This window comes from Micromys minutus, assembly GCF_963924665.1.
Source record: "Micromys minutus genome assembly, chromosome: 23".
Taxonomy (NCBI): Eukaryota; Metazoa; Chordata; class Mammalia; order Rodentia; family Muridae; genus Micromys; species Micromys minutus.
In genome coordinates this window covers 40831753-40858102 of record NC_137958.1, presented here as the reverse complement: position 1 = coordinate 40858102, position 26350 = coordinate 40831753, and the positions used below count along the sequence as shown (strand labels likewise).

The 26350-nt window shown below is 37.9% G+C and overlaps 1 protein-coding gene across 1 annotated transcript in view; it reads left to right on the top strand.

Annotated features, from left to right (window-relative positions):
- Window positions 1–26350, top strand: part of TFEC (transcription factor EC) — a gene marked incomplete at both ends in the record, with an annotated part of 128504 nt that overhangs the window by 66987 nt on the left and 35167 nt on the right. The window lies entirely within an intron of this gene.

Genomic DNA, 26350 nt, shown 5'->3' with positions numbered 1-26350 from the left:
CACCTGTGCTGTCTCTACAAGCACACATGCAAGCATATATATCTATATCTATATCTATATCTATATCTATATCTATATCTATATCTATATCTATATCTAATCTATATCTATCTATCTGTCTGTCCCACCCACCCACCCACCCACCCACCCACCCACCCACCCACCCACCCACCCATCTATCTATCTATCTATCTATCTATCTATCTATCTATCTATCTATCTATCTATCTATCTATATACACATACATCTCTATTCACCCTAAAACCACTGAAATGTGTCTGAAGTATGCAAAATTTATCATTGTGTTTATGATTAGGGGCCACCTGTCCCCAGTATAAGCGTATGAACTATTAAAAAGTGAAAGAACTTTAGAGCGTGAGTAAAGCCTTTCAAGTGTCCCTTGAACACCACTGGAGAGCATCACCCATGCAAAGAGTGGAGAGGGCTTGGTGCTGAGTGCAGCCTATTTCCCAGATCACTATATGCTCCATGCTGTGCCACACAGCAATCTGCTCCAGAGAAAGAAACTTGGAAGACATTCGTGTGCATCTGGACTTTCAAACTACACTACCAAATGAGTTCCTCCATGGAGGTTGTGGGGAAAGAGGGGTTAGCACCCTAAGTCCTGAGATCTTGCTCACAATTTATTGTCCCTGCAGGCTGCCTTTTATTCTTTGACCATAGCTGGAAAGTGAGCTCCCGAGAGTCTGCAGTGACCCACTTATTTCCAGGTCTAGAAACAAAATCTACTCATTTTCTTCTCTTTGTGGCATTTGACTTCCTGAAACACTCTTCCTGAATCTCTGTCCTACTTTGACCTTGTGATCTTAAACTGCCCTCATTTCCCAGTACGTTTGTGAGATATTTTTTTTCTACCACCCCTTGGTGCTCCTCAGAATTCCGAATATGCTGTCCTTCTGATGTTTGTTCTTCTGAATGGACTTAGAAAAAAATGATTCAGTGATTTTTTCCAAGTCCGTCAGTCTACCTAGTTCTGTACCTCAGCTGTTCACAACCTCCCTCTGAGATGTTCCTCAGGCTCTGATTTCACTAAGTCAACGCTAAATTTTTTGTTTTTTTTTTCTTCAAAATATACTTTGTTTCATAATTTCTCTGTACATCGCTTCTGTGATAATCTCATATCACAGAATCATATATGACAATTCATCCTCTTTATCCCCTGTGTGAACTCACCAGAGCCACATACTGTTACTTATGACTTTGTCTATATTATGAGAAGCATTTGGCTCTATTTCCATTCTTGGGCTTTCTACTCTCCTCTTTCAGGTTACTAAGTGAATTGCTATTTGGTTTTGGTCTTAGCATGGTCATCCAATAGTTGGGTGTCCATGTCATTGCTGGAGGCACATGTCTGAAGTTGCAAACTGATTGTAACCATATCTTCCTCAAATCCTCCAGTAGTTTAACAGGGCTTTAAGAATAAAGCTTAGAGGATTATTTTCAGCTCTTTGTCAGTTGTCTTTCTATGCTTATTTCTCTTCATGTGCATTTTGTTGAGGTCAGTGTGACAAGGAGAGAGGACAGGGAGGGGAAAGATAGATAGATAGATGAGAGAGAGAGAGAGGAGAGAGAGAGAGAGAGAGAGAGGGAGGGAGGGAGGGAGGGAGGGAGGGAGGGAGGGAGAGAGAGAGAGAGAGAGAGAGAGAGAGAGAGAGAGAGAGAGAGAGAGAGAGAGATATCCATGTAATTTCTGCTTACAGAAGCATTTTGGTAGCATCAAGAGGTTAATTGAAGGCACTGTATTTGGGGAACTGTTTCTCCCCCCCCCAGCATTTTCTCAAGAAAAGCTGTGATTTAGAAATCCCATATTCTCAGCATTTCTAGGCTAGCTATCTCTAAAAAGTCCTCAGCAAAATCCATGTCACCAGAATGAGAAAAATGAAACACAGAACTTAAAAAAAAAAAAACAAAAACTTTGTTCCTTTCTCATTGCTGCAATAACAATTTTGCTATAACTTCAGTGGTTTGAAATCAGGACAGATGTGTGTTGTGTTGAAATCTGGTGGGTAGGATGTTTGCAAAGCTGTCCTGAGCTACACTCAGGGCTTACGTAAAGCTTATTCCCTTTCTAGGAGATCTAGGGAGTTTCTGTTGTCTGGCTTCCCCAGCTTTTATGAATTTTTGTTTCTTGTGTCTCGTTGTCTTGTTGATTTCAGCTCTTATTACCACATCTTCCTCTGTCTGACTGTCCTGTCTCCTTTTTATATGGCCCTGATGGTTACGCTGGACCTGAGCAGTAATCCAAGGTTAGATCTCCATGATAGAAAATTTCTTACATTTACAAAATTCCAACCCAGGTTTCTTCTGGGATCTTCTGAGGTTCTGGAGTTTAAGATGTCAGTATCTTTGGTAGGGGAGGTATTATTTTATATTACAGAAATCATAAAAATTATTAGGGAGGTTTAAAAATGTTAAAATATCTTTTGAATACAATTTGTTTTCTTCTTATGTCATTGATGTGAAGATGTTTCTCATTATTTTATAGTTGGTTTCTTTTCTCAAAAAAAAAAAAAAAGTATGGAAAAAAGACCCTGAGTCTGAAATTCTACTAGAATTTCTGTGCATTATAAATTACTGTGTTGCTTAGCATTTGGGTTTTATTTGTTTACATTAAGTGACACAGAATAAAGATTTAGTATACATCTGTTCTGCCATGGTAAATCTATCTAAGTTACTTATAGATTTAAAAGGATTTCATTAGTTAGTAGTGTGTGTGTGTGTGTGTGTGTGTGTGTGTGTGTGTGTGTGTGTGTAAACCACAGGGCAATTTTTTGAAGGTGTTCAAGCTGCAGTCTTTTTTTGCTGTGAAGTTATAGGAAAGCACAAATATCTGTTTGAATTTGAGAACCCTTTGGTAGAAGTGTGGAGACAGTCACTTGAATGACTGGGATGCATGATTTAGGTTGTGATTCACTGTTTTTGCCTTTAAGACTTTTGACTAGTTCACCAGCTTCTTTGTTTTTTTTTTTTTTTCCCAGTGCACTAATATTCCTCTGGTATATATTTTTGTATCCATAAAAATTTGAAACAAAGATGTTTCCTTAATTCTGAAGAAACACTGCTCCTTAGATATACAAGGGGATGTTAATCTATGACTGTGTGGCTGAGGGTTATTTCTAAAGTGGCACAATACTTGAGGAATTTGACATTATTCACATTTTAATAACAGGTGAATGGAAAACACAGAAAGCCAAAAATCTATCACACAGCTTAGTTAAGTAAAACAAAGGCAAGATTAGTTTTACCCTTTTCTCATAAGTGGTACCAATCTCTATAAAAGTTGAGTGATGGAAATGTACTTATGAGCAGAGCCTGTGTCTGCAGTTTGTCAATCAAAATGAATAATCTCAAAGTCTCGTTTTCAATTAGATTATTTTAATATTTAACTACCTAAAATGCCCCAATCATATTCTTTAGAAAATTGTTAGACTGGAATACTGCATTTCTAATGATGACATTTTATTATGACAGAAATGACTTCATTAACTGATGATCATACATCAACCTATAAAGTAGATACAAGATATAAAAAATTAGTAGTCAAAAAGAGTTTAGAGCCCTTTTAATTGTTTAGGTTTTTCCCTCTCAAGCATAAACCTTTATGTGACACTTTAGGTTTTACAAAAATGTAAAAATTTCTGTCCCCCCCCCCCTCTCACACACACACACACACACAGACACACACACACATATACACACAAAACACACACACACACACACACACACACACACACACACACACATGAACACCTATATCATATATATTAATTTTAACCAAATTAAATAGCCTGTGAATTTATTTTATACAGTTCAAATAAATTAACATTATATTGGGATTATCCCAAATGCAAACACTAGGATATAATAAAAACGATAAATGTTGTACACATGGAACAGGATATGCAAGACATTTTAAAAATAGTGAGTTTTGGATTCTTATTACCAAAATTCTCTTTTGTGACTTCAGATCTATTCTAGCACATGGGGAATTTTTTTAAAAAATTGCACTGGTAACTTTCCAAAAATATGTGAAACATGACCTTTTAGAGAAGCCAGTACTGTTTCCCATTTATTCTCTGCACCATTGGAAGAACATTTGCTACTTCATAATGAAAATAATATCAAAAGGTCACTGGGGATAAAAAATAGTATAGTCAAGCATTACAGGAGAGTTTTGCTTTAACTGATGAGTGATAAGAAACACAGAGCATTATTTACACATGTTTGTTGACTTATCTTAATAAATATTTAAGCTTTTCTGAAATCAGATAGCCCCACCCCACATCCTCTTGTTTCCTAGTTTCCACAGGTTTTGTTGTTAAACAAATCTAACAAAAATAACTGGAGAGTCTAAATAAGGAATCATATGTAAAACAGAACACGTGGCTTTTCTCCTTACGGACTTCGATTACCTTATAAAGTGTTTTTCCCCTTTTTCCTCCATTTCTCTGAGACTTTCCTAATTCACTTCTCATTTACAGTAGAATGTTTTCTCAGTGTGTATATGGGCAGCACATTCTCATTATCCATTCATTAATTAGTGGACATGCAGGTTGCTTCCAACTTGTAGTTACTGTGAATAGAACAAATTGGTTGTAACTATGCAACTGTTAAGTGTGAAATATAAGAAAGGCAATCCCATGCTTCTGCCAGCAAGGTACCAGCGGGCAGGTCAGCTTAGCCTATTCTCTCTCAACAGACTCTCTGACCCCAGAGCTCTGAAATCTCTCCACCTGGGTCACCAAGTTCCCATGGCAGGTCGCTGCCATGCCAACCCCAGGCTTCAGAATTCTCATGGCTGGTTGGTTTGCCCCGCCCCTGCTCCTTTCTCTGGAACTCAGTTGAATCACCTTGTGAAAACACCACACCAACTTAGTTTAGAATCAGCGGCTAACTCAATCCCTGGGCACCGCAACTAGCATCCTAATTTTGTGAGCTATTTTAAGTAAAACTCCCCCGGTGGTGGCAAATCCAGAGGGATCCGCCACCTAAACCTGGGGCCTCTTGCTAGCTACATTTGTCCTCAAAGCATGCCCCCCGCCCCCCAACATTTTCTTGTCTCTCTGCTTTCCCAGTCCGACCCGGAAGTCCCGCCTACTCCTCTCGGGGTGATTGGTTCCTAGAAATCTTTATTTATTAGGAGAATGTTCACAGGAAGTCACCTGAGTACTTGAATCACTCCTTGAACCAGGTAGATCCTCTTGCGGAAGCAGAATTAGCATCCAAGTACAAACAGCACCAGGGCAATCCACGACACAACTGTCCTATTTTAGGATGTAGTGTCCTTTATGGGGTCCGTATATCTATGTGGTATCTTTTTTTTTTTTTTGAGAAGATACAGAATGCACTGATTTATACTTCACTAATAGTGTCACTCATAGTGGGAAACATTTTCCTTCCACCCATTTACACCAACCTTAGTTATTATTGATAATTCTTCATGATGGCCATTCTGATGGGGTAACATGGATTCCTTTATGGGGAAACATTATGGGGAAGCATAATGGTTTCCTAGTGAATAGGAATATCAAACACACTCTTAATTCTTCTATTACCATTTGTATTTATTCTTTGGAGAATATGCCATTTAATTGCATAGCTAAGTGTTTTTTTTATTGCTTGAAAATGTCATAAAGCATGTGATTTATTTTATTCAGATTCACCCTTTCTCCTTTCTAATTAGTCCCCTATCTGTCTGTCTATCTATCATCTATCTGTCTGTTTGTCTATCTATCTATCATCCATCCATCCATCCATCCATCCATCCATCCATCCATCCATCCATCCATCCATCTATCTATCTATCTATCTATCTATCTATCTATCTATCTATCTATCTATCTATCTATCTATCTATCTATCCTCTTACTGATTTTTCCATCCAATTTCATGGTGCAATCTCCTTTTATAACCTACGAAGTCCACTTAGTTCTCCTTGTATGTTCACAGGTTTATGACTATGTATTGGAGCATAGGTAACTCTCAGGGACCCTACCTATAAAGAAAAATGTCAATTTCCAAAAGTCTGCTTACCTAGGAGTGAAACTTCTTGTGGCCCAACCTAATCTATTCTGAGATTTCGGCTCGCTTATTACTACTCAGATATTGGGGATGTGGGCTCAGGTGGTGAGAGTTCCTGTGTGTAAATGATGCTGCTCTGTGTGTAAAATATTGTTACACCACAGATGCCCTCTACCTCTGGCTCTTATACTCTCTTCTTTGATGACCGCTATTGTTCTTTGCGGGGACAGGTTGTGATATTACTATTCTATTTATAAGGAAGAACTCCATAATCTTTTTCATCACATGGTAACCAATTGTGAATCTCTGTATTTATCACCATCTACTTTATAAGGAAGCTTCTCTAATGAACATTTGGAGATACACTAATCTGTGTGTATGCACAAGAATATACGTATTGATTTATTACTATGTCCATCTAGCAGAAAATATTAGATTTTCACCTAGTGCCTATAATTCAGGAGCAGATTTTTGACCCTGTTACCTGTACTGGACACGAATAAGTCTTAAATCCAAACAGAACATGGTTGGTGAGTTTCATAACATTTGTGGCACTATTGTCCCAGTAGACATATCATGAAAGGCCAGATATTTGATTCTTGGGACTTAATTTTTGAGCTATTTGCATATTCCCATCATGAATCAAATGTGGAACTGGCAAAAGTACTATACAGTTTCCATTTTTATCAAAAACCAGTTGTCATAGTGACGGCCATTACTATCAATTCACTTTTTAAGCCAGAGAACATTATTTTTTTTTAAATAATTTCTTTTGAAATATTTAGTCAACACATTTTCTTTCTCTTCTTGACTTTCTTCACCCTAATTAGATGGCTATAGTTTAAGGGACATCTTTTTTGTTGACCAAAATGTATTTACTCCTTGAAAAATTGTAGCCTTAACGTCTACCACTTACTTCTCAGGGTAAAGAAAACAAAACCATTAAATACCTAACGAATAGGAAGAGTAAGTTTTATCGACCTCCATAGTTCCAGTTTATGACATAGTTCTGTGGCCTAGCTTCTTCTTGTCAGTGACCTTTCTTACTTATCACCTACTACTCCATGGTCTTGAAACACGGTGCTCCGTCTGACCGCACTGCTTCTTTTCCTACACTCTTCTTCAAGTTCCTACACACTTAGCTTTCAGGTCTATCCCTCAAACTCTTCAATGCTATCTTCCTAGACTTCTGCTAAGGTCACGTGTCTTTCAAAATGAACATATGTATACTTATTGTTTCTTCCTGTTACATAGACTGTCTGAAGACACAGAGTCATCTGTATAATTGCTTGATTAAAGTCTTCACAGGAAGTGGGAACATATTTTTTTTTCCTTTTTAAAAGGTTGGTTGTTTGTTATTTATTTTTTGTTTTTAAATCATTTTATTTGTTTACATAAATGATACCACTTTCCCAGTTACCCTCCCACAAGACCCCATCACATCCTCCCTCTCCCTGTTCCCTTTGCCTCTGTGAGGGTGCTCCTTTCATTTACTCACACACTCCCGCCTTACTGCTCTAGCATCCCCTTATGCTGGGACATCAAGCCACAGGACCAAGGGCCTTCCTTCCCATCAGTGCCAGATAAAGCCATCCTCTGCTACATATGTGTCTGGAGCCATGGCTCCCGCCATGTGTGCTCTTTGGTTGGTAGTTTCTGGGAGCTCTGGATGGTCCTATTAGTTGATATTGTTCTTCCTATAGGGCTGCAATTCCCTTCAGCTCCTTCAGTTCTTCCCCTAGCTCTTCCATTGAGGTCCCCGGGGCTCAGTCTGATGATTGGCTGTGAGTGTCTGCATCTGTATTGGTCAGGTGCTGGTAGAAGCTCTCAGGGAACAGTCACACCAGGCTCTTGTCAGCAAGAGCTTCTTGGCATGCATCAGCAATAGACTCAGATGGGATGAGTCTCTAGTGGTGGAGGGGGGGTGTCTCTAGATAGCTTTCCTTCAGTCTCTGTTCTATTTTTTGTTGAACTGGGATGATATTATACTTTCTGACTGTAGCGATCAGCCCAAATATCTCCTGGATATGGGTTTCATGTGTTTGTTAAAATAGCAGAAACTACTTTCTATATTTGATTGGCTTGCTCACATTTTATCTGGGACCTCATGTTTGATTTTATTGCATCATTCAGTTTCATAGATTTTGTCATGTTTAACTATAATTATATGTTTAAATATTGCCTTCTTAGACTTTCACCTCTTCAAGGAATCAATTGTGTCTGCCCTGTACTAAACACACAAAAATATTTGTATAATTGAGCTGAGGGTTGCATCTCAGTGATAGGTTAATTACTTAGTTTTCAAGGCATATGAAAAGAAAATAATTAATGAATATTAAACTTATGAATATAATGTTAAATATATTTAGTACCATGACCTTAACTGAATACTTTACAGTTATGCATATGACTTGTATGTATTTGTTTTTCTGATTTAAAACCCATAGAGAAGTTAATTTCTAGTATTGATTTCAAATTACTTTTAGGACTCATAAATGTTTACCTCGACATAATTTTTTTATTAAATACTTTTGTTTTTCTCAACTTTATTTTAAAAAACAAAGATAAATATACAGATTTTAAAAGCATTTTTGCATAAAAGTGTATTACATTTTTGTCAGTACTTGATTTTTTAAAGGTTTAATAGTATGCATTAAAATCTTACTAGTTACAATGAGCATAAAGTACATGTAAAACAAGATGTAACCTGGAAATAGTCAAAGTTTTCTTGGTGTGTAAAGATTAAGCATAATGATTTTTCTTTTTTTTCTTTTGGCCTTCGTTTTTCTTGAACATCATATAGTCTGTAAGTTGTTTCTGGGGTGTTCAGAGATTTCTGGGGTTAGTATCCAATTATCAGTGACTGCATATTATGTCTGTTCTTTTATGACTGGGTTATCTCACTCAGGATGATATTCTCTAGATGCATCCATTTTCTTAAGAATTTCATAAAGTCATTGTTTCTGATCCCTGAGTAGTACTCCCTTGTGTAAATATACCACAACTTTTGTATCCATTCATCTACTGAAGGACCTCTGGGTTCTTTCCAGCTTCTGGAAATATATATATATATGTGTGTGTGTGTGTGTGTGTGTGTGTGTGTGTGTGTGTTATATAGGGCTGCTATGAACATTGTGGTGCATATGTCTTTGTTGTATGTTGGAGCTTCTCTGGGGTATATGCCCAGAAATGGAATAACTGGGTCTTCAGGTAGTATACTATGTCCAATTTTCTGAAGAATCAGAAATTCCAGAGTGGTTGTACCAGTTTACAACCCCACCAACAGTGGAGAAGTGTTCCTCTTTCTCCACATCCTCGCCAGCATCTGCTGTCATCTGAATTTTTGATCTTAGCCATTCTGACTGGTGTAAGATGAAATCTCAGGATAGTTTTGATTTGCATTTCCTGGATGACTAAGGATGTCGAGCACTTCCTCAGATGTTTCTCTGCCATTCAATATTCCTCAGTTGAGAACTTTTTGTTTAGCTCTCTACCCCATTTCTTCATAGGGTTGTTTGATTCTTTGGTGTCTAACTTCTTGAGTTCTCTGTATTCCTTGGATATTAGGCCACTATCAGATGTGGGGTTGTTTAAGATCTTATCTATTTTGTTTTCTTGACAGTGTCCTTAGCCTTACAGAAACTTTGTAATCTCATTAAGGCCCATTTGTCAATCTTTGACCTTAGAGCACAAGCCATTGGTGTTTTGTTCAGGAAATTTTCTCCTGTGCCTATGTGTTCTAAGGTTTTCCCCTACTTTCTCTTCTAATAATTTCAGTATACCTGGTTTAATGTGGAGATCTTTGATCCACTTGCACTTGAGCTTTGTACAAGGAGATAAGAAAGGGTCTATTTTCATTCTTCTGAATGCTGAGTGCCAGTTGGACCAACACCATTTTTTGAATAGGCTGTCCTTTTTTCATTGAATGTTCACAGCTCCTTTGTCAAAAATCAAGTGACCATATACATGAGGGCTCATTTCTGGATCTTCTATTCTATTCCATTGATCCATGTGCCTATCTCAGTACCAGTACCATGCAGTTTTTAGCACAATTGCCTTGTAATATAGACTGAGGTCAGGATTAGTGATTCCTGCAGATGTTTTCCTGTTGATGAGGATGGATTTCACTATTCTAGGTCTTTTGTTATTCCAGATGAAATTGCACACTGCTCTTTGCAACTCTATGAAGAATTAGGTTGGAATTTTGATGGGGATTGCATTGAATCTGTAGATTGCTTTTGGTAAGATGGCCATTTTTACAATGTTGATCCTTCCAATCCATAATCATGAAAGATCTTTTCATTTTCTGAGATCTTCCTCAATTTCCTTCTTTAGAGGTTAGAAGTTCTTGTCATACAGGTGCTAACTTGTTTAGTTAGAGTCATACCAAGGTATTTCATATTGTTTGTGACTATTGTGAAGGGTATCTTTTCCCTAATTTCTTTCTCCACATGTTTGTCCTTTGAGTATAGGAAGGCTACTGATTTGTGTGAATTAATTTTATATCCATCAACTTTGCTGGACTCGTTTATCAGTTGTAGAAGTTCTCGGGTGAAATTTTTGGGGTCACTTATGTACACTATCATGTCATCTGCAAACAGTGATATTTTTACTTCTTCCTTTCTGATTTGTATCCCTTTATTTCCTTTTGCTGTGTAATTGCTCCGGACAGGACTTCTAGTACTATGTTGAATAGGTCGGGGGGAGGGGGGAATAGGCAGACTTGTTGAGTCCCTGATTTTAGTGGGATTGCTTCAAGTTTCTCACCGTTAAGTTTGATGTTGACGATTGGTTTGCTGTATATTGCTTTTATTATGTTCAGCTATGGGCCTTGGATTCCTGTTCTTTCCAAGACTTTTAACATGAAGGGGTGTTGAATTTTGCCGAATGATTTCTCAGCATCTAGTGAGATGATTATGTGTTTTTTTTTTCTTTGAGTTTGTTTATATGGTGGATCATGTTGATGGATTTCCATATATTAAATCCTCCCTGCATCCCAGGGATAAATCCTACTTGATCATGGTGAATGATCTTTTTAATGTGTTCTTGGATTCGATTTGCAAGGGTTTTGTTGAGTATTTTTTGCATCAGTGTTCATAAGTGAGATTGGTCTGAAGTTCTCTTTCCTTGTAGGGTCTTTGTGTGGTTTAGGAACGTGGGATATTGTGGCCTCGAAAAATGAGTTAGGTAGTGTTCCATCTGAGTCTATTTTGTGAAATAGTTTAGAGAGTATTGGTAATAGGTATTCATTAAATGTCTGCTAGAATTCTGCATTGAACCCATCTGGACCTGGGTTTTTTTTTTTGGTTGGGAGGCTTTTGATGACTGCTTCTATTTCTTTAGGTTTTATGGGATTATTTATATGGTTTACCTTGTCCTGGTTTAACTTTAGTATCTAGTATCTGTCTAGGAATTCATCCATTTCCTCCAGATTTTCCAGCTTTGTTTTGTATAGGCTTTTGTAGTAGGATCTGATGATTTCTTAAATTTCCTCAGTTTCAGTTGTTATTTCCCCACTTTCCTTTCTGATTTTGTTAATTTGGATATTTTCTCTTTGCCCTCTAGTTAGTCTGGCTAAGTGTTTATCAATCTTGTTAATTTTCTCAAAGAACCAGCTCTTAGTTTTGTTGATTCTTTGAATGGTTCTTTTTGTTTCTATTGGTCAATTTATGTTCTGAGTTTGATTAATTCTTGCTGTCTACTCCTCTTGGGTGTATCTGCTTTCTTTTGTTTAGAGCTTTCAACTGTGCTGTCAAGTTGCTAATGTATGCTCTCTCCAGTTACTTTTTGGAAGCACTCAGAGCTCTGAGTTTTCCTCTCAGTATTGCTTTCATTGCATCCCATAGGTTTGGGTATGTTGTGTTTTCATTTTCATTAAATGAAATTTCTAGAAAATCCTTAATTTCTTTTTTTATTTCTTCTTTGACCCTGCTATCATTCAGTAGAACACTGTTTAGTTTCCATGTGTATATGGGCTTTTTGTTGTCTTTGTTGTTATTAAAGACCAGCCTTAAACCATGGTGATCTGATAGAATGCATGGGAGTATTTTAATCTTCTTATATCTACTGAGGCTTGTTTTGTGATCAATTATATGGTCAGTTTTGGAGAAGGTGCCATGAGGTGCTGAGAAGAAGGTGTATTCTTTTATTTTAGGATGATATGTTTAGTAGATGTCTATTAATTCCAATTAGTTCATAACCTTTTCTAGTTTCATCATGTCCTTGTTCAGTTTCTGTTTCTATGATCTGTCCATTGGTGAAAGTGGGTTGTTGAGGTCTCCCACTATTATTGTGTGGGGTGCAATGTAATTTTTGAGCTTTATTAGTGTTTCTTTTATGAATATGGGTGCTCTTGCATTTGGAGGATATATGTTATTGATTGAGAGTTCCTCCTGACAAATTATCCCTGTAATGAGTAAAAAGTGTCCTTCCTTATCTTTTTTGATAACTTTTGGATGGAAATCTACTTTATTCGCTATTAGAATGGCCACTTCAGCTTGCTTCTTGGGGCTGTTGGCTTGGAAGGGTTTTTTCCCAACCTTTTACTCTGAGATAGGGTCTGTCTTTGTCTCTGAGATGAGTTTCCTGTATGCAGAAAAATGCTGGATTCTGTTTATGTATCCAGTCTGATAGCCTATGTCTTTTTATTGGGGAATTGAGTCCATTTATGTTAACAGATATTAAGGAATAGTGGTTGCTGTTTCCTGGTATTTTTACTTGTAGAGGTAGAATTGTGCCTGTGTGTCTTTCTTCTTTTGGTTTTCTTGCTTAGGTATTTTCTTGTTTTTACTAGGATGTCGTTTCCCTCCTTGTATTGGGTTTTCTACCTATAATTCATTGTAGTGCTGGGCTTGTGGTGAGATATTATATAAATTCAGTTTTGTCCTGGAATATCTTGGTCTCTCCATCTATGTTGATTGAGAGTTTTGCTATGTATAGCAACTTGGGCAGACACTTGTGTTCTCTTAGGGTGTGCATGTTCTCTGTCCAGGCTCTTCTAGCTTTAATAGTCTCTATTGAGAAGTAGGGTGTGATTCTGATTGGTCTGTCTTTATATGTTACATGACCTTTTACCCTTACTGCTTTTAGTATTCTTTCTTTTCTTTAGGCACTTGGCAATTTGACTATTATGTGTTGGGAGGAATTTCTTTTCTGGTCCACTTTATTTGGAGTTCTGTAGGCTTCTTTTATGCTCATGTTCATCTCAGTCTTAAGGGTAGGAAAGTTTTCTTCTAGGAGTTTGTTGAAGATGTTTACTGTGCCTCTTAGTTGATATTTTTCACCCTCTTCTATTCCTATTATCCTTATGTTTGCTCTTCCCATTGTGTCCTGGATCTCCTGGATACTTTGGGTTAGAAGCTTTTTGGCTTTTGCATCTTCTCTGACTGTTTTGTCTATGTTTTTCATGTTGTCCTTAGCCACTGAGATTCTCTCTTCCATCTCTTGTAGTCTGTTGGAGATGCTCGCCTCTGTGACTACTGTTTTTTTTTTTGTTTTTTTTTTTTTTTTTTAGGTTTTCTCCCTCTAGGGTTGTCTCTTTTAGTGTTTTCTTTATTGTCTCCATTTCCATTTTAAATTCCTTCTTCAATTCCTTCATCTCTTTGGTTCTGTTTTTATCTAGTTCTTTGATTTCTTTGGGTGTTTTTCTTGTTTCCTCTTTAAAAGCTTCTATTTCTTTATGCTTTTCCTTCCATTCCTGTTTAAGTACCTCTCTTATCATCTTGAGGTATGGTTTCGGGTCTGAGTCTTCTTTTTATGGAGTGTTTGGCATTCCACTGTTTGTTGTGATGATAGAGATTGGTTCTGGTGTTGCCAGGTTGTCTTGGTTTCCCTGGTGTACATTCTTTCACTTTCCTCTTGCCATCTTGTTGTCTGTGTTTATACGTGGTCCTGTTGTTAGTGATTGGTTCCCTTCTCTCCCGTGTATTTTGCCTGTGTCCCTGGATCTCTGCTGTTCCCATTGGCAGATGGCCTGAGCGTTTGCATGCACGGGTCCTCTGGGTGGAAACTGAGTCCCTGTCATAGAGTTCCTGTTCCCCTGAACCAATCTGGGGTGGAGTGTGCTTTCTGCGTGCTCGGCCCAGACCTTCCTGTGCCCCAGCTACTCTACTAGCAGCACAGTCTCACCAGGCCTGCGTCCCTGGATCTCTACTGTTCCTCGTGGCAGATAGTCTACCTCGACATAACTTTAAGAGTCAGTCAAATTAAACAGCAATTTGCTGGTCTTGATCTATACATGCTTATATGTATGGAATGATAATTTTATTGAAGATTTTATATAAATATAAGCAATAAAGACATGTATAAATGGCATAGGTGAAGATACACAGCAAGTTAGATTTCTTTGAATCCCTTTGAATGTCAACATTTTACTGCTAAAATGATAGCTAAGTAGGAAATTTCTGCTTGATAATACTCACATCTTGCTAAAGTGTTTTAAGTGGAGATTTTTCCTTTAAGACATATCACCGGAATTATCCAAATTCAAATGATTGAGACTGAGGAATATGTTCCAATCACATTTCATATCATTATCCATTAAATGACTCTGGGTTATATAATACTCAACTGAAATATGCTGACAGTTATGCAGAAACTCAAGTAAAACTTTTGATGAACTGAGTCCTACTTTCATTCAGTAGTTACATCTCAATCAGACAGACTCTGCTGTATAATTTTAGGTTTAGTCAAGATGAGATTTATGGGTGTATCATATTTGCAGACTGCTGTGAGAAAAGTAAGATTTGAAGAAATGAGTTATTAATCTTTACTGCAGAACATTAAGACATGTCATTTGACTCTTCTGAGTTGGTACCTAAGAGGTAGAAGATTCATAAGCCCCCAAAAATAGATTTTCTCTCACATACCTCTGCAAATTGAGACATAACTAATAGTTACCTATTATTCATCTCTGAAGTCCAAATGTTGTCCTTCATTTATTATATTCAAAGGGATTGTAAAATTAAGAAAATTTCTTAAGGACTGTCATGTTGCAGCGAACATGAGTGTCTATCATCCTTTTTAATATTTGTTTGTGTTCATATATAAGAGGTGATTGTATATGAGCTTTGCTAGTGAAAGCCGTGGGGACAGAATGTCTCATTGCTGAGATGACTCCGATGTGATGTTTGCTGCTACTCTTTAGGGTCTCTGTAGAGAGGTAGCTGCAGAGAAGCCCTGTGTCATCACAAGTTCTTTGTTTCCAGTTTGGACAAATGTTCTCCAGGTAGATGGTGACATGAGCGTCATAGCTTTGTTATCTGGAGAGAACTTTTTCTTGGAACTGTTTTCTTGGTTTTGTTTTGTTTTTGTTTGTTTTTTAAAGGGAACACTTTAATATTTGATGAATGGATGTTGAATTATTTATAAAAAACATGTTTTAAAAGGAAGCTAAAATAGCTATATGTCTACTTACATTTAAATTTTATTTAAAATTAATTTACATTACTCGTAGAGGAAATTAAAGAGGTATGGAACAAGTAGATGGTACTATAGAATAAAAAATTATGAGTCTGCATGTAGGGTACTCCAAAGTTAGTTGTTTTTGACATAAATATATGCTTGCTTTTTAAATTTTCCTGTAGAAACAAGCAAGCAAGCAAGCAAGCAAACCAACCAAAACTGTTATCTACTTCATGGGTTATAAAATCCATGGTGAAGATAGGTCAAAAGCTATGTTACCACACACAGAAGAATAAGTTGAATGAATAATTTGAAAACTGCCATTTCCATGAGAACTCATGTGAACCTGCATGTATCTCTGGTCAGGTATGGACATACTGCCACAAGCCAAACCATGCCTCTCTTACCCGAATTTCTCAGTAACTCTTCTAATTTCTACAGGATTCAGTTTACTCAGTTTTACTCTATTTTTAAATTAAGCTTTTATAATCCATAGTCTTGAATCTCTGAAAGACTGATCCAAAAGATAAGGTTTCAAATTAGTTGTCACCTATTCTAAAAATGTCTTTTATTACTCTTTCAACTTCTATTTTTAGGTAATAAAATATATACCATAGCATCATATTATAATACAATAAAGCGCATTGGGTAGACAATAGTCTCATGTACTTCTATCAGTGGTCTTGGGAATAAGAATCTCTGCACCTATTCTGCCCTAAAACAGGAAGAAAAAGGAAAACACATCATGTCCCAGATCCTTTGACTATTTGCTCTAGCAGTTTTCTCCACAGCAATAATAATGAATTCCCTTCCTCATCTTAGCATTTCCATCTGCTCCAGACTGAGGCTTTTGGCATCCTGGATAGGAATGTGTATTAAGTACTTTATTAACATGGTGGAGAAATGATCATTTCATTTATCATTGTGAATTGATTTCTACCTTCCTTGCCTGCCTGCTTTCCTTCCTTCCTTCCTTCCCCTTTTCTTTTCTTTTCCTCTCTTTCATGTATGTGTGTCCTATGTGCTGTTGTTGTACATTCACCTGCACATAAAGGCCAGAGTAGGACATCAGGTGTCCTTCCCTCTCTTTCACTCTGGGTTTCATTTTCTTTAGACAGGGTCTCTTACTGTAGCCACTAAACTCTAGCAGTGCTTCCATCTCAGCTTTCCAGAACAGTAAAGGTGCAGAGATACCTGAATGAGCTCTGCCAGTGAGAGTGCTGGAGAGTTGGTATCAGGAACTCATACCTGATACCGGCAAACTAGAGCTCTCATCCACGGAGCCATCCCCCAGCTCTTAGATCTCACTGTTAGTGATGAATTTCTTATCTGAGACTTGATCTATCTTATTCTACATAGTCTTGTATTAGGGGAAGCTCCTGTTCACATGATGTATTTTTCTGTTTAATTCCTTATAAATCATGTGTGCCTTAATATCTAAAAGAAATTACTTTTTGATGTTTGTATTAATGAAAGGTTATTTATTTATTTATTTTGAGGTAATGTAATTACCTTATTTTCCCATTCCCTTTCCCACTACAAATCCCTCCCGATTACACCTTTATCAAATTTGTGCTCTCTCTCTCTCTCTGTATTTGTGTTTTCCTAAATAGTATTTATGTTTTTAGGGCAGACCACTTTCTATTGAATAGCTAACTTGTGAGCTCTTTCCTGGGGAAAAAAAACCTCCTTTTTGCTCTGGCGTTCTTTAGTTTCCTGTTGTTCTTTGTCTAGATTTGAGGCCTTGTAAGCATTCTATTAGCATGTCTGCTGGCATCCCTGTTCAGGTCATACTTAGTTAGCCATGTTGTTAGCATGTCTACTGGCATCCCTGTTCAGGTCATACTTAGTTAGCCATGTTGTTAGTATGTCTACTGGTATCCCTGTTCAGGTCATACTTAGTTAGCCATGTTGTTAGCATGTCTACTGGCATCCCTGTTCAGGTCATACTTAGTTAGCCATGTTGTTAGCATGTCTACTGGCATCCCTGTTCAGGTCATACTTAGTTAGCCATGTTGTTAGCATATCTACTGGTATCCCTCCCTGTTCAGGTCATACTTAGTTAGCCATGTTGTTAGCATGTCTACTGGCATCCCTGTTCAGGTCATACTTAGTTAGCCATGATGTTAGCATGTCTACTGGTATCCCTGTTCAGGTCATACTTAGTTAGCCATGTTGTTAGCATGTCTACTGGTATCCCTGTTCAGGTCATACTTAGTTAGCCATGTTGGTAAGATGTCATAGGTGTGGCTCTTCCAACATTCTCAGGGGACTCACAGCAAACTCCATGTTCCTCTGGGTCTTCAGATCTTTCTATCCCTTTCATCCCTTTACCAAGATGATCTGTGAGCCTTGGGTGCAAGAATTGTGTTGTACAGTATATTAGGACTGATTATGTTGTATAGTATATTAGGACTGAGCTCTACTAGTTTGCATTTTAACTCCTTGTTGTTTGCTGTACTGGTTTGCTCCATTGATTGAAAACATGTTTTCTTGTAGAACTAGATTCGCCCGTCTAGTCCTTGGAAAAGGGTGCACAGTGTGTGACTGTTTGGAGAGGTTAAATGATGTGTGAGGGGATCCTTGTGAAAGCTTATGAGTTGGTAGCGAATCAAATGGGATAGTTAGAAAATGCTGGGGTATTGGATGTTGGAAGTGTGGAATAGAGGACCAGATAGACACTGCCAAAAGATGTTCCATATCTGCCTGGAAGGAATGCTTGTTCTCTGTATTTTATTTATTTGTTCATACAGTTGATTTTTAGATAGTGAAGTGAATCCTTGAATTAATTTTTACTAGACTTGCAACCCATTTATCTTGTGGTTGGAGTTTGTTTTATTTTATTTATTTATTTTTTATTTTATGCTCCACACAATTTTTTTAAATTGGAAATTCTCTGCATTCACATTTCAGATGTTATTTCTTTTCCACAATCCCATGCCCATCCCCCTCCCATTGCCTTAGTGAAGGTGCTCCCTCTCCCAACCACTCACTCCCACCTCAGCATCTTGGAATTCCCCTACACTGGGAAAACAAGCCTTTGCTTAGCCAGAGGTCTCTTCCCCCATTGATATCAGAAAATGCTATCCTCTCCCACATATGTATCTTGGGCCATAGGTCGTTCCATGTGAACTCATTGGTTGGTGTTTTAGCCCCTTGGAGCTGTGGAGGGTTTGGATAGTTGATCATTTTGTTCTTCTCATTGAATTACAGACCTTTTCACCTCCTTCAATCCTTTCTATAGCTCCTTCATTGGCGTCCTTGTGTTCAGTCTGATGGTTAGCTGCAAGCATCCTCCTCTGTATCAGTGTGACTCTGGCAGAGCCTCTGAGAAGGCATCCATATCAGATTCTTGCCAATAAGCACTACTTGGCATTAATAATAGCACATGGGTTTAGTGGCTGCATATGGATTGGATCCCCAGGTGAGACAGTCTCTGGATAATCTTTTCTCCAATCCCTGCTCCTCTATTTGTCCATTTATTTCCTTCCATGAGTGCTTTGTTCTCCCTTCTAAGAAGGACTGAGGCATCCGCATTCTGGCCTTCCTTCCTTCTCTTTGGGCTTCATAATTTTTGTGAATTGTTTCTTGGGTAATCCAAGCTTTTTGGGCTATTGTCCACTAATAAGTGAGTACATACTATGAGTGTTCATTTGTGACTGGGTTACCTCACTCAGGATTATAGCTTCAAGTTCCATACATTTGCCTAGAAATTTCATGAAGTCATTTTTAATAGCTAAGTAGTACTCCATTGTGTAAATGTACCACAATTTCTGTATCCATTCCTCTGTTAAAGGACATCTGGGTTCTTTTTAGCTTCTGGATATTATAAATAAGGCTGCTATGAACATGGTTGTTCATGTGTACTTGTTAGATGTTGGAGCATCTTTTGGGTATATGCCCAAGAGTGGAGTAGCTGGGTTCTCAGGTAGTACTGTGTCCAATTTTCTGAGGAACTGCCAAACTGATTTTCAGAGTGGTTCTAACAGTTTACAGTCCCATTAGCAGTGGAGGAGTGTTTCTTTCTCCACTTCCTTTTCAGCATCTGCTGTCACCTGAGTTTTTGATCTTAGCCATTCTGACTTGTGTGAGGTTATATTTCAGAGTTGTTTTGATTTGCATTTCCCTGATAACTGGGATGATGAAAAAATTTTTAGTTGATTCTCTGCCATTTGATATTCCTCAGTTGAGAGTTGTTTTTTATTTAAATTTTTGATTCTTAGGCTTTTCTGGTTTTTGGAGGCTTTAATTAAACTTCTTAACTTTTTAATTTCTATTTTATGTGTATGAGTGTTTATATGAGCACCATGTGTGTACAATGCTAGGGTGACCAGTTGAGGGCACCAGATTCTTACAAACTGACATTTTAACTTAATACATTAAAAAAAAGAAATCTTTAATCTTTTTTTTACAGTCCAGTCGTTATCCTCCTCCTGGTTCACCCTCTGACAATTTCTCATTCTTTTCCTCCTCCCTGTCTCCAAGAAGATGTCTCCACCCCACCAGACTTCCCTACTCTCTGGGGCCGCAAGTTTCTTCAGGGTTAAGTGTTTTTCTCTCACTGAGACCAAACCAGGCAGTCCTCCTTCTGCTGTGTATGTATTGGGGGCCTCATATTGGCTAGTGTATGCTGCCTGTTTGGTGGCTCAGTGTCTGAGAGATCTCAGAGATCCAGGTTTGTTAAGACTGTTGGTCTTTCTTTGGGTTACCCTCCTTCTCAACTTCTTAGAGACCCTCTCTAATTCAATCACAGGGATCCCCACATCTATCCATTGGTTGGATGTAAATATCTGTATCTGACTCTTTCAGCTCCTTTTTTGGGCCCCTAGGAGTGCCACCATGCCAGGCTCCTGTCTGTAAGTACATCATAGCTTCAGTAATAGTGTCAGGCCTTGGAGCCTCCCCTTGAGCTGGATCCCAATTTGGTTCAGTAACTAGACCACCTTTCTCTCTGTCTCTTCTCCATTTTTGTCCCTGCAGTTCTTTTAGACAGGGAAAATTCTTGGTCAGATCTTGATTGTAGATGTGAACCACATCCTCCACTTAATACTCTGTTTTTTCACTGGAGGTAGACTCTACAGTTCTCTCTCCCCACTGTTGGGCATTTTATATACGGTCTCTCTCTCTGAATCCCGAGAGGGTCCCCCACCTCCTACCTCCCTAGGTTGCCTATTTTCATTCTTTCTGCTGGCCCTCAGGGCTTCACTCCTGATCCCTCCAATACACGATCATGTTCCCCTTTCCCCTTCTGGTCTCCTCTCCTACCCAGGTTCTTTATTCCATCCCTCTGCCAGTTCTCCTGTGATTGCTTTTTTCTCCCTACCAAGTGGGACTGAGGCACCCTCACTTTTGCCCTTTGACTTGTTGACCTTTATGAGTTCTGTGGATTGTATCCTGGGTGTTCTGTACCTTTGTGGAAAATATACACTTATTGGTGAGTCCTTTTGGTTCTGAGTTCACTCAGGATGACATTTTCTAGTTCCATCCATTTGCCTGCAAAACCCATGATGTCCTCATTCTTAATAGCTGAATAGTATTCCACTGAGTAAATGAACCACATTTTCTGTATCCATTCTTCTGTTTTGGAACATCTAGGTTGTGTACAGCTTCTGGCTATCACATATAAGGCCATTATGAACATAGTGGAACACATGCTCCTGTGGCATGGTGGGGCATCTTCTGGGTATAAGCCCAAGAATGCTATAGTTGGGTCTTCAGGTAGATCTATTGCTAATTTTCTGAGGAAGCTCCTAATTAATTTCCAGAATGGTTGTACCAGTTTGCAATCCCACCAGGAATGGAGGAATGTTCCTCTTTGTCCACATTCTTGCCAATACGTGCTATCACCTCAGTTTTTGTATGACAAGCACTTCAAGTCTCTCAAGAAAGAAACTGAAGAAGACCTCACAAAATGGGGAGATCTCCCATGCTCATGGATTGGTAGGATTAACATAGTAAAAGTGGCCATCTAAGCAAAAAAAAAAAAAAAAAAAAAAAAAAAAAAAAAAAAAAAAAAAGTAAAGATTCAATGCAATCCCCATCAAAATTTCAACATAATTCTTCAAAGACATGCAAAGAATAATTCTCAATTTTCTATGGAAAAAAAGCAGTATCATAAAAACAATTCTTAACAACAAATGAACTTCTGTGGGAATAACAATCCATGACGTCAAACTATACTACAGAGCAATAGCAATAAAAACTGCATGGTATTGGTACAGACACAGACAGGTTGATTCGCTGAATAAAACTGAAGACCCAGAAATAAAGCCATATACTTATGGACACTTGTACCTTGACAAAGAAGTAAAAAGTGTACATTGAAAAATAGAAAGCAACTTCAATAAATGGTTCTAGTCTAACTGGCAGTCAGTATGTAGAAAAGTGAAAATAGATCCATACTGTCAACTTGCAGAAAGCTGTTGTTCAAGTGAATCAAGGATTTCAACATAAAACCAGATACACTGAATCTAATAGAAGAGAAAGTGGGATAAAGCTTCAAAATCATTTGCCCAGGAGAAAGTTTCTAAACAGAACTACAATGGCTCAGGCACCAAGATTAAGAATTGATAAGTGGGATCTCATGTAACTGTAACTCTTTTGTAAGGTGAAAAATATAGTCAAAAAAAAAAAAAAAAAAAAAAAAAAAAAAAAAAAAAAAAAAAAACCAAAAAACAAAAAACAAATTAGCAACTTATCCATTGGGAAAAAAACATCACTAACTTCATATCTGATAGAGATTTAATATACAAAATATATAAAGAACTCAATAAGGTCACCTCTACAAAATCAAATAACGCAATAAAAATAATGGTGTATAGAACTAAACAGAAAATTCACAATAAAGGAATCTCCAGTGGCTGAGAAGCACTTAAGGAAATGTTCAAAATCTTTAGTCATCAGGAAATGCAAATCAAAACAACTCTGAGATTCCACCTTACATCAATTAGAATGGCTAAGATAAAAAACTCAGGTAACAGTACATGTTGGTGAAGCTAAAGACATTTTTTTATTGGATATTCTCTGTATGTACATTTCAAATGTTATCTCTTTTTCCCCACTACCATCCCACTATCCACTTGCTTCCTTGTAGATTCTTCCTCTCCTAACAACCCTCTCCACCTAGTACTTTGGCTTCCCCTACCGGGAAAATGCACCCTCACTGAACCAAAGGCCTCACCTCCCATTGATGCCAGACAATTCTATTCTTTGGTCTATATTCAACTGTGGCCATGGGTCTCTCCATGTGTGCTCATTGGTTGGTGTTTTAGTCCTTGGGAGTTGTGGAGGGTTTGGTTGGTTGATAATGTTGTTCTTCCCATGAGGTTGCAAACACTTTCAGATCCTCCAGTCCTTTCTCTAGACTCTTCATTGGGGTCCCTGTTTTCAGTAATAGGGTTACCTGCAAGCATCCACTACTGTATCAGTATGACTCAGGCAGAGCCTCTGAGGAGGCATCCATATCTGGCTTCGGCCAGTAAGCACTCCTCGGTATCAGCAATAGTGCTTAGTTTTGGTGGCTCCATATTGGGTGAATCCCCAGGTGAGACAGTCTCTAAATGATCTTTTCTTCAATTCCTGTTTCTTTATTTGTTCCTGTATTTCCTCCCATGAGTGTTTTGTTCTCCCTTCTAAGAAGGACCAAAGCATCCACATCCTGGCCTTCCTTCTTTTTGAGCTTCATAAGGTCTGTGAATTGTTTCTTGGGTATTCAAGTTTTTTGGAGCTAGTATCTGCTTATCAGTGAGTGAATACAATGTGTACTCTTTTGTTACCTCACTCAGAATTATAGTTTCAAGTTCCATCCATTAGCCTGGGAATTCCATAAAGTCATTGTTTCTAATAGCTGAGTAGTACTCCATTGTATAAATGTACCACAATTTCTGTATTCATTCCTCTGTTGAAAAGTTCTATAGCTCTAGAACAAAAAGAAGCAGATATATTCAAGAACAATAGTCAGCAGAAAATAATCAAATTCAGAGCTGAAATTAACCAAGTAGAAATAAATAGAACTATACAAAGAACCAACAAAAACAGGAGCTGGTTCTTTGAGAAAATCAACAAGATTGATTAATCCTTAGCCAGACTAACTAGAGGGCACAGAGAGAGTATCTAAATTAACAAAATCAGAAATGAAAGGGGAAACATAACAACAGAACCTGAGGAAATTCAAGAAATCATCATACTCTACTACTGAAAGAGTTAAAATTTTAAGTTTTTTCCACTAACCCTGCTTTGAGGACAAGTATGTCTCTAGACTGAGAACAAAAACCGCAGACCACCTGGTCTCGATAAGGTCTGGCTCTGTAGTCCTGAGAAAAACTTGTATGAAGGTCAGTGTGCCCAAAACAGGGTGATCTGGAGTTGGATCATAGCCAAAAGCAGACAAAGAATGCCAATTTAAATAAACCAATGAAATTGCTATGTGCCTATTGCTTACTGCTTATGTAATTTTCCTTACAAATATGTCCCCCTAATTGAGTTCAGGGTTGACTCCTCTATCTCCTGCATATGTGTCATCCCCAGAGCTCTGGTTTTTCCCCCCACCCTGCCCTGATTGCAACAAGATAGGCTTTCTGTGAGTTCTTGGGTTCATGTTCTCCTGGTACTAGAGTGAGGGGCTTCCCCAATTCAGGGGTCTTTCACTACAAAAAGCTATATTCAAGAAAACTGGAAAATCTACAGGAAATGGACAATTTTCTAGACAAATACAAGATGCCAAAATTAAGTCAGGATCAGATAAATCATCTAAACAGTCACATAATCCCTAAAGAAATAGAAGCAGTCATCAAAAGCCTCTCAACCATAAAAAGCCCAGGACCAGATGAGTTTAGAATTCTATCAGATTTTAATGGAAGATCCAATACCAATACTCTCCAAACTATTACACAACTTAGAAACTAAAGGAACACTACTCAACTCAGTCTTCAAAGCCACAATTACATTCATATCTAAACCACACAAAGACCCTATAAAGAAAGAGAACTTCAGATCAATTTCCTTCTTGAACATTGATGCAAAAATACTCAATAAAATACTTGCAAACTGAATCCAAGAACACATGAGCACAATTATTCACCATAATATAATAAAGTAGGCTTCATCCCAGGGATGCAGGGATGATTCAATATATGGAAATTCATCAATGTAATCCATTATATAGACAAATTCAAAGAATAAAACCACATGAACATCTCATTAGATGCTGAAAAAGAATTTGACAAAATTCAACACCTTTTCATGTTAAAAGTCTTGGAAAGATCAGGAATTCAATGCCCTCACCTAAACGTAGTCAAAGCAATATACAGTAAACCAATGGCCAACATCAAGCTAAATGGTGAGAAACTCAAAACAATCCCATTAAAATCAGGGATTAGACAAGGCTGCCCACTCTCCCCCTACCTATTTAATATCATACTAGAAGTCCTAGCCAGAGCAATTAGACAGCAAAAGGAAGTCAAAGGGATACAAATAAAAAAGGAAGAAGTCAAAATATCACATTTTGCAGATGAAATATTAGTATACTTAAGTAACCCCCAAAATTCCACCAGAGTACTTCTTCAGCTGAGAAACGACTTCAGCAAAGTGGCTGGAAATAAAACTCACTAAAGCCATTTTAAGATGAAGTGTGGGTGTGGTGAATGGACCTTTGGTGTTTTGGGTCAGCAGCAAGTGCTCTTAACTGAGGATCCATCCCTGTAACCCCTTAGGTAGTTTTATAAGAATGTTATTCTTCCATTGCCTTTGCACATGGGTTTTAATTTTTTATGGATACCTAGTCCTTCTCAGAATTCATTTCCAAAGAGTCCATGTGTATTTTCAAATAACAATATAAAGTACAATGTGGGTGATACATATTTCCTTCGAGTAACAAAGCAATCCTTACCTCTTCCTCCTGCCAAATCTGTCCCACCACTGCCACTCACTTATTCATAAACATGGATATACACATTGGACTTCTAAGGTCATGTGAAACACAAACAAGCAGTAACTCATTGTTAGCATTTTGAACAAAGCATCAGGTTAGTTGAAAGTAAAAAACAATTTAAATATTCACTGTGCTTTCCTTCTGTTGCTTTCTCTTGCTTTCTTTTGGGTCTGAGGCTTTGGCCAACAACTCTTAATGTCCTGAGGAGGAACTAACTCCTTTCTCAAGCCCACTGGTGGGAATTTTTCTCAATTTGCACTTCTTCGAAATTTTCTCAATGTTCCTTCACTTTTAGAAGGGAAGTTTCGCAAGACACACAGCTCTAGTCTCTACCTTTCCCCTTACTAGTTGAATGTTTCACTTCATTTTTCATTATGTGCAGGCTACAAAGGAGAAGCCAGATGTTCTAATCCTTTCCTAACTTTAGGCAAAACGTTTTTAACTGTCTTATATTGGGATGGTTTTCTATATGCATTTTGAATGTTATTATGTCAGGTCCTACTCTCTCTCTCTCTCTCTCTCTCTCTCTCTCTCTCTCTCTCTCTCTCTCTCTCTCTGTCTGTCTGTCTCTCTGTCTGTCTCTTTCTCTCTCCTCTTTGATCAGTATTGGGTATTCTGTTTTGTCAATGAGTGATCTGTTTCTTTGCATCTTAGTATTTGTAACACCTACTGAGGCTTCCTTTCTGCCAGATCATCTCCAGTTGTGTTGCATTTAATAACCCACAACAGGTACTCTTCATCTTGTAGTATTTCAGTCTCAGGAATTTTTTCTTGTTTATATAGGAATGTCCACTAGTTGTTTGACATTGTCCCTGACTTTTCATGTGACCCAGCTACCTCAGTCTCCCCAGCCTCCACAGCCTCCCCAGCCTCCTCAGCATTCCCAGCATCTTATAATTCAACATACTGAATATCACAAAATATTGGGGCATTGAGTAGAAGAAATCAAGTAGATCCTTCGTGGTTTTGGAACTCAG